Raw genomic sequence first — 8,672 nt, forward strand, 5'->3', positions numbered from 1 at the left:
ACATGAAGGTTATTATAATATGTCACGAATATCTCATGACTCATACTACAATTTATTTATGTTAAATATTTGTTATTTTATTGTATTATGGATCACACTATAGACTATATCCACCAAAAAGTTTATTGATTAGTTGAGTTAAGGGTTAACTTGACTGGGGTTGCATGCTAACACTCCCAGAACAACTCATAGGTTCACTGAGAAGGTCATGTGAACTCCAGGTGCCAGTGTATGTAAGCTCTTTAACAGTGTACGTTCTAATGAAGCAAACAAGGAAATAGTGACAGTGTGAGGGACCCATGTTGGTCTGAAAGGCACTGGGTTCGAGCCAGTTCTATTGCTGGTTAGACCTTGGAAGGCATGACGAGTATGGAGGATAAGGTCAGAGGGGAGATCCATCTGACATATTTCAGGAGTACATGGGATATAGTGGCAGTGGATAGCAGCTGGTATTGTTACAAACTGGCTGTTCAGAATTGTGCAAGTGAGGAGGAGAGGGGCACAGTCTCACAATAGGTTTGTCCCACTTCCATTTATCAAGCTTGACTGCTGACTTAATTGGGGTACAAAGATCTGGATGTCCAGAGATTTAGTTGGTGCAGTTTCTGAGGATCATATGGGGGGGGGATGAACTGTTGACTCCTTGGCCAGCTGTGCCACTCTGATGAGCACACCATGGAAGGTCTTGAGAATTGGACCAGTAGGAAGTCCCCAAACACAAGGACTAGTAGGCTTGAGGTTGTCTGCAGCAAAAAAGACAGCTGCAAAGTCACAACCACTGAAGATGGAGGTGCAGCGAGTTTGACTGTAGTTGGTGTCAGCAAGCAGGGCTCAAATAAAAATAATAAACTGAACTGAAAATAAAGAAAATGACCACTCTCCCCAAGGAGCACTTGTTGTGATAGTCCATTTGACAGACCCTACTCCTCAATATCCATTGCAGTAACCTCACACTTTCATATATGAAATATGAAAACTATGACAAGTAAAATATTATGCACCTATTGTAGGGTAATCAAATTGTGCCCCAGTTTTATCCTAAGCACACACTTTTGTAACATTGTGTAGTGTTCCATTTTTGTGCACTTTGTATTTTTGTTATTTCATACGTTTTTAGGTACTCTCGTAAAACGTAAACGTGTTAGGTGTTTTCTGTGCTTGTCCTCTCATACCTTCTTGGTATTTCACTAAGGTCATATGTAATTAATTTTACAATTTAATTAAATTCTATGTGTATGTAACCAGTACAATGGACTTTTTTTTTCTTATTCAGTGTCATATCATGTTATTAATCCCCATATTATACCAATTAAAAAGTTATTATTGTACATAACTTTAACAACATGAAAACAATTGCAGCCCGACAATTTAAGAAAGATATCATCAATAATGTTTTAAATGTTTTTCAATTACATGGAAAAAATGTCGCAGTGCCTGCAACTTTCCCATGAAATCTGCTCCAACATTATAGAATATTTTCTTGTTACAGTGTTATTTAGAGAGGATTATACAACTTAACTCATTTTCAGTAATTTTATATTAAGCTCAGTTTGCAAGTAAAGGCAGCAAACTATTGTGCAGAATGTCTCGCATGCAGTGAAGGCAAATAAGTACCATACATTTTAGTTATAATTTGCTTGAGTCTACCAGTTCAACAACCTGCACCCATTTATAAATAAATCCCTTGCTACTGTGTTAAGTACTTTTAACATGTCAAAAGAGCAAGAATTACTGCTTCCTAAAACATGTATAATAACAGTTATCGACTTGGTACAAAAGACGTTAAGTGCTCATTAAAATTAATGTTTAAGGTAACCTTGTTTTCACATTTTCGGCCATTTCATTTACAGGTCTGGTGGAATGGTGGTGCATGCTTTAGTCATCACAGAATCTGTACATAAAACAATCAAATTTAACATTAAACACAAAAAAGTATTGCAAAAGTGCAATGATATTTTAAAACATCCAAAGGGAACTAATGATTTAACTCATAAGAAAAAAAGATTTAGGTCATAAGCAATGCTAACTCGACTATATGCTTGAGAACAACTAATCTAAATGGAGAATGCTACTTCATCATAGATAGAGAAGTAAGTAGGGATGCTTTTGGGAATTGAATACCTGTTTAATGAAATAGAATGACCATACAATAAAATGTTTATTAGCAAAGAAAGAGAACAAAACTACTAACCACTATGTTTAATTTAGATCCTAAACAAATGATATATTGATTTTTCAAGGGAAAAAAAGTTATTTGCCGTTTTAGACTTCCATGGGTTAAATGTTGAAAACATTCTCACGTTACACATGCAATAAAACCCATTTTTTGCATGTTTTGCAAAAAACACGGAGAATGCCCATCAGTCTCAGAAGTTTTTGCCCTCCAACCAGATCCCTTCTCGGGTTAGTCCTTTTGGGTTGGAGCTGCCATGCGACTTTCTGATGATCTGATGATCCTCCAAGACCAGGGACAAACTCTTAGGGTGCACACACAGGATAGGGTAAAACTCCAAATGGCCCAGCAAAATGCTACCAATCAGGCTTAATCAAGGTGCTTGCATATATAAAATACATATAAGCTTACATGTAAGATACTTACAAGTAGCAAATGAGTGTCCCATTTAAATCTTTGAGCCCCATTCAAGTCAAGGAAAGCAAGAGAGGAAACCTACATTTTACCTCTCAGCTTGCCTATGTTAGCAACGTACAAGTAGCTTATAGCTCAATGAATCATCAAGTACCCCCTCCAGGTTTTTATCCTATTTTCTTTTTCCCCACCACATGGTTAGTTATGTTTTTTAAATTTTATTTTAAGAGTTGCAGGTAAAGTTATGCCCTCCCTACAACTTGAAAAATCCTTAGTACATAGACGAGGGGTATCCAAGTTTTTTCTGCTGTGGGCCACTTTATCAGAAAGTGAAGTGGGCCGCACTCCTTTTTTTAAGGAAAGAAAATATGACCTTTTAGCTTTATAATGCATATTAATACAGTGTTAATTTGGCAATTATGAAAAAAACAGTGGACAGTTTTTTGATCAACTTTTATATGTCATTTTATCAGTAGTAAATTACTTAAACAGTAAAACAAAGTCAGCCCACAAACCATTTAAAACAAGTTTAGCCAAATAAAACTGCACAAGGCTGAAGCACACTGTGGGCAGAAGCTGGATTTAAGATGGCTGACGCAAACTGGAGGCAGGGCCGGATTAAGAGCATCATGGGCCTGGTGTACTGGATAAAGATGACATCAGTGCTCTGCAGATAATACAAGATAGAATCGTATGTGATGGGATTGGGAGTAATCAGTAAACTAAGTCATCATACACGGGACCCCTGAAGCCACAATTTAGAACAACTGATCCTTTTTAATAAAATATGCAGAGTGAAACAGAGTAAATAACACAAAACATTTACTTTTCCTCTCACTGTTTCTGGGCCTAGAAAGTTTTGTCCTCTGAAGTGACTAATTCAGGAGGGCATTTAATCTCCGGATAAGTAAAATGAAATAGTTCAATTTATTCCTACAGAAAGTAAAGTGCCAGGAAACAGATGACCAAATACACACCAGGACAGGCTCTGCCACAACGACACCCAAACACACACAACAGGACAGGCTCTGCCACATCGACACCCAAACACACCAGGACAAGAATTGCCACACCAACACCCAAACACACACACATCAGGACAAGCTCTGCCACACCGACCCCCAAACACACACACCAGGACAGGCTCTGCCACACCAACACCCAAACACAAACACCAGGACAGGCTCTGCCACATGGACACCCAAACACACACACCACGACAGGCTCTGCCACACCGACCCCCAAAAACACACACACAAACACCAGGACAGGCTCTGCCACCTCCGACACCCAAACACGCACACCAGGACAGGCTCTGCTACACCAACACCACCTTTACTATTGATTAATGCCCCCCACAACCTTGTGTATTACCCCCCTTTGTTACCCCCCTTTGTGCAATTATGCCCCCACATCCTTGTGTATTGACTTGATGTGTACTGGATAAAGAGGGGTGAGACGGTTAAGAGGTACCAGCTAAGACAGAGTAATCAAGACGGGAGATAATCAGGGCATGGAAAAGAGCCTTAGTGGCATGCTGTGTTAGGAAGGGACGGATGCGGGCAATATTTTTAAGATGGAGACAACAGTTTTTAGAGACAGACTGAATATGGGTTGTGAACGAAAGGTCGGAGTCAAGGGTGACACCAAGACAGCGTGCATGAGTAGACGGGGAGATGATTGCACCATTAACATTGAGATGGGGGGAATCTTAGCACTGGAGGGAGGAAAGATGGGGAGTTCAGTTTTGGAGAGGTTAAGTTTCAAGAAATCTGCAGACTTCCAGGTAGAGACAGGATGTCTGCACGTTTCTTGAAACTTAACATCTCCAAAAGTCTATCCATTTACTACATTTTCTATCTTTCCTATATATTTTTTCAACAGTTCACCTTTTTTGCCACAAGAACCAAACATTGATGTTCTTAATTCAACATCAGCTTGAACAGATTTTAACATTGTTTATTTAAGGTCTTTTATTTCAATTTAATAATATTTCAGTTATGACTTTGTGTGTGCTTCAATATAAATCTTATTTCCTATTTTAGTTTGTAGTTGTTCTGGCCAGAACAGTAAAAAAAAATATCCATTATTACATCTATAGTATATTTTCTCTATATTTTTCATAACTTCCAAGGCTTGATTTTATTATTTATTAATGTATATGTAAAATAGTTTCTGATCTGCTTTACTTTTTCTATAGCTGTGTAGCAAATCACAAAGCTAATTTTAAATAGCATCCATCCTTTCAAAGTTTTGAGATGTATTTCCAGTGAATGCATTGGCAGTTTTTTTTGCAATTTAAATTGCAATTAAATGTGATGTGTGTTCATTGATCTACTGTAAATGCACCTAGTAAGCTCAATTCATCAGTTAAAAACAGAGCAGAACATGCAATATGAACATCAATAAATGGCTACAAATACCACTTCAAATTATATTTAGAGCAATTTTTCATGAAATATACATTACCGTAATGATCAGCATATCAAAATTAGCCAAATGGTGCAGAGAAAGGTTATAAAACATGGTCATCTCACTAGTATTAAAATTTGTTTTAATCACAGAACAAGTCAGCAAAGGAACCATGCAAGTAATAAAGCTATGTTTAAAATTGTACTATATGGCCAAAGGTACGTGGACAGCCCTTCTAATTATTGATTGCAGGTGTTTCAGCCACACCCATTGCTAACAGGTATATAAAAATCCAGCACATAGGCATGCAAACACCATAGATAAACACAGACAGTAAAATAGCTCATACTGAAGAGCTTGGTGACTTTTAATGTCGTCATATGATACCACAGGTCAGTTTGTGAAATGTCTGCCCTGCTAGAGCGGCCCTGGTCCACTCTAAGTGATATTACTGTGATGTGGAAGCATCTTTGAGAAACCACAGCTTAGCCATGAAGCGGCTCACAAACTGCTAACTGATGAAGTGTGTAACTCCCTACAGAGTTCAAACTGCCTCTGGAAGCAACATTAGCACAAAGCACTGTGTGTTGGGAGCTTCATAAATGGGTTCCATGGACGAGCAGCCACACATAAGCCGAACGTCATTTATTGCAATGCCAATCGTCTTCTGCACTTGTGTATAGCACACTGCCGCTGGACTCTGGAATGGAGGAAACATGTTCTCTGGAGTAACAGATCAGACTTCACTATTTGGAAGTCTGATGAACATATCTGGGTTTGGCAGATACCAAGAGAATGCTATCTACCAGAATGCATATCTTCTACTATACATTTTGGAGAAGGAAAGATAATGGTCTGAGGCTGTTTTTCAGAGTTTGGGCTAGGGGCATTAGTTCCAGTGAAGGTTAATATCATCCTGACTGATGGCAGCCCATTCTTGAATAATCAATGCTTGGAGTTTTTCTGAATTTGTGGGTTTTTGTTTGTCCACCAGCCTCTTGAGGATTCACCACAAGTACTCAATGGGATTACGGTCTGGGGAGTTTCCTGGCCATGGACCCGCAATTTAGATGTTTTGTTCCCTGAGCCACTTAGTTATCACTTTTGCCTTATGGTAAGGTGCTCCATCATGCTGGAAAGGCATTGTTCATCAACAAACTGTTCTTGGATGGTTGGGAGAAGTTGCTCTTGAAGGATGTTTGGTACCATTCTTTATTCATGGCTGTGTTCTTGTGAGTGAGCCCACTCCCTTGGCTGAGAAGCAACCGCACACATGAATGTTCTCAGGGTGCTTTGCTGTTGGCATGATACAGGACTGATGGTAGTGCTCACCTTGTCTTCTCCAGATAAGGAGATTCATTTACCCCATTGACTTTACCCCAGTCCTCGGCAGTCCAATACTTGTGCTTTTTGCAGAATATCAGTCTGTCCATGATGTTTTTCCTGGAGAGAAGTGGCTTATTTTCTGCCCTTCTTGATACCAGGCCATCTTCGCCTCACTGTGTGTGCAGATGCACTCACACCTGCCTGCTGCCATTTCTGAGTAAGCTCTCCACTGCTGGCACATACACAGTGAATATCATTCAAAAATACACCAATCTTAGGCATAAGGGGAATTCTGTTACACTATATAGCCATATATTGCTTAGCCCACCACTATGTCAATGGCTGGTGAGTCCTATCTAATTTCCATGACTATAGTGCTTACCTAGAAGCTGAATCAGTGGGACTGCTAAGTGCCGGGCTAAGCAATACATGGCCATATAATGGGATGGAATGCCCAATATTTATGCCTTAGATGTTGAGTACAGTATTCACTGGGTATGCGCTTCTTGCTTTTTTAAGGATAATATTAATGCGACAGCATACAAGGACATTTTAGACAATTATATGCCTTCAACTTTGTGGCATCAGTTTGGGGAAAGACCTTTTCTGTTCCAGTTTCTCCGGTTCCCAGTTACAAAAACAGAAGAAATATCTAATATATGTTTCCGCAGAGTACCTTATACAGTATCTTCTGTGATGAGTTCTTAACGGTGAAGGCAAATGTGACAGATATATATACACCCATCTCTGGTAAGTTAAGTATTATATCTACCTGGGGGCATTCTATATTTGGCACCCCCCACACACTTAAAAATATAAAAACACCCACACTTTCACTCTTACCGATGTTATGTCACTCTTACTCACACTCCCTCACTATCTCTCTCTCTCTGTCTTTCTCAATGTCTCCCTACCTTCACCGCCATTCACTTCCATGTCCTTGTCTCCTTTCCCACAGCTCAGTTTCTTATCTTGTGCCGCACCCCCCTGATGAGGCACCTGGGGCGGACCACCATCTCTCTAATTACACCACTGGTCTGTAGACTTCTGTACCATACCTTCAATATTTTAATGTGTTCAAACAGGATGTGGGGCCAGTGATAAGAGCGGTTGGGCCAGAAGCTGGAGCCAGGACTACCCTTCTACCCAAAGAGCCATCTCAGCTTCAGAGTGTTGCAAGGTGGCCAGGTGGGAGTTGCAATGGAGGTGCATCAGATGATCTCTTCAACTGGCCTATTATCCCCGCAAATGCAGGATAATGGGGCCAGCCCCACTCAAAATGGGACAATTTGGAGGTATGCTCGTCTTGTTGCACGATTGCATTTATTGTACTTCCCTTTTATTACACTGTAATTTTAAAAGCACTAAGTACATAAGTGCTTAACAGATAACTATATTTACCAAGCCTGTGAATGAAATGTTTATAGTTGTAAGCTCATTTATAGGCTCTTTACGAAATGTAAATAAATTAGAATATTTTCCAGTCGTTACAATAAAGTGGACTTTTCTCTCTCTCTTATTCTTTGTTCTTCTCATTCTGTTCTCTCCTCCTCTCGCTCTCTCTACCTTTTTTTTATCTCCATCTCTATATGTTTTTCTCTCTCTTCTCTCCATGTTTCTTTCTTTCTTGCCTCTCCCTTTTCTTGTCTGCTCTTGTTTTATTTCACTCTATCGTCCTCTTTCATCTACGCTTGATGCTCTTAGTCAACCCCCCCCCACCACTGCACACAAGACTATCTGGAAGTCTCTCACCTCTGGGACAGAACACTATCTTCTTCTCCCTTGTAAACACTATATGGCAGTCGACTCTTCATGGTGCACTTTACGGTAAGAGTAGGCAGGGCACATAGTTAAGTGCACTTTGGTTTACTTTATATGTTGATAAGGCTGCTATATGTATAGAAATTCAGAGTTTATTTAAACTTTCCAAGTATTAGCTCCACCTCTGAATAAAACTTTAGTCCAACCTGGACTCTAAAATTTTTTTTTTTCTTTTTTTAAGTAAAATTAGTAGGATGTTCTTAATATTTTTGGCACAAACATAGCTAGGACACTATAAAATGGGTTAACTGCCACAGTTCACAATGAAGTACTTCCTGGATTAACTCCACAGCAATTTTAGACTAACAGCCTTTACATTGATGTGTCCTAAAAAATTATAGCACTGACAAACGTCTAATTTTCATGCTTTTTAGCTGTTGTCCATTTTGGCTTAACTACAGTTTTTAACAGAAAATTGAGAAGGGAGTACAAAAATATTTGAATGAAAAGTTTTTGAAAAGCGAACATTTTCTCTTAATATTTTGTTTGACACATTTCAACTTTTACATTTCTGTACAGTAAAAAA

Source organism: Spea bombifrons, chromosome 5 (assembly GCF_027358695.1).
Source record: "Spea bombifrons isolate aSpeBom1 chromosome 5, aSpeBom1.2.pri, whole genome shotgun sequence".
Taxonomy (NCBI): domain Eukaryota; kingdom Metazoa; phylum Chordata; class Amphibia; order Anura; family Pelobatidae; genus Spea; species Spea bombifrons.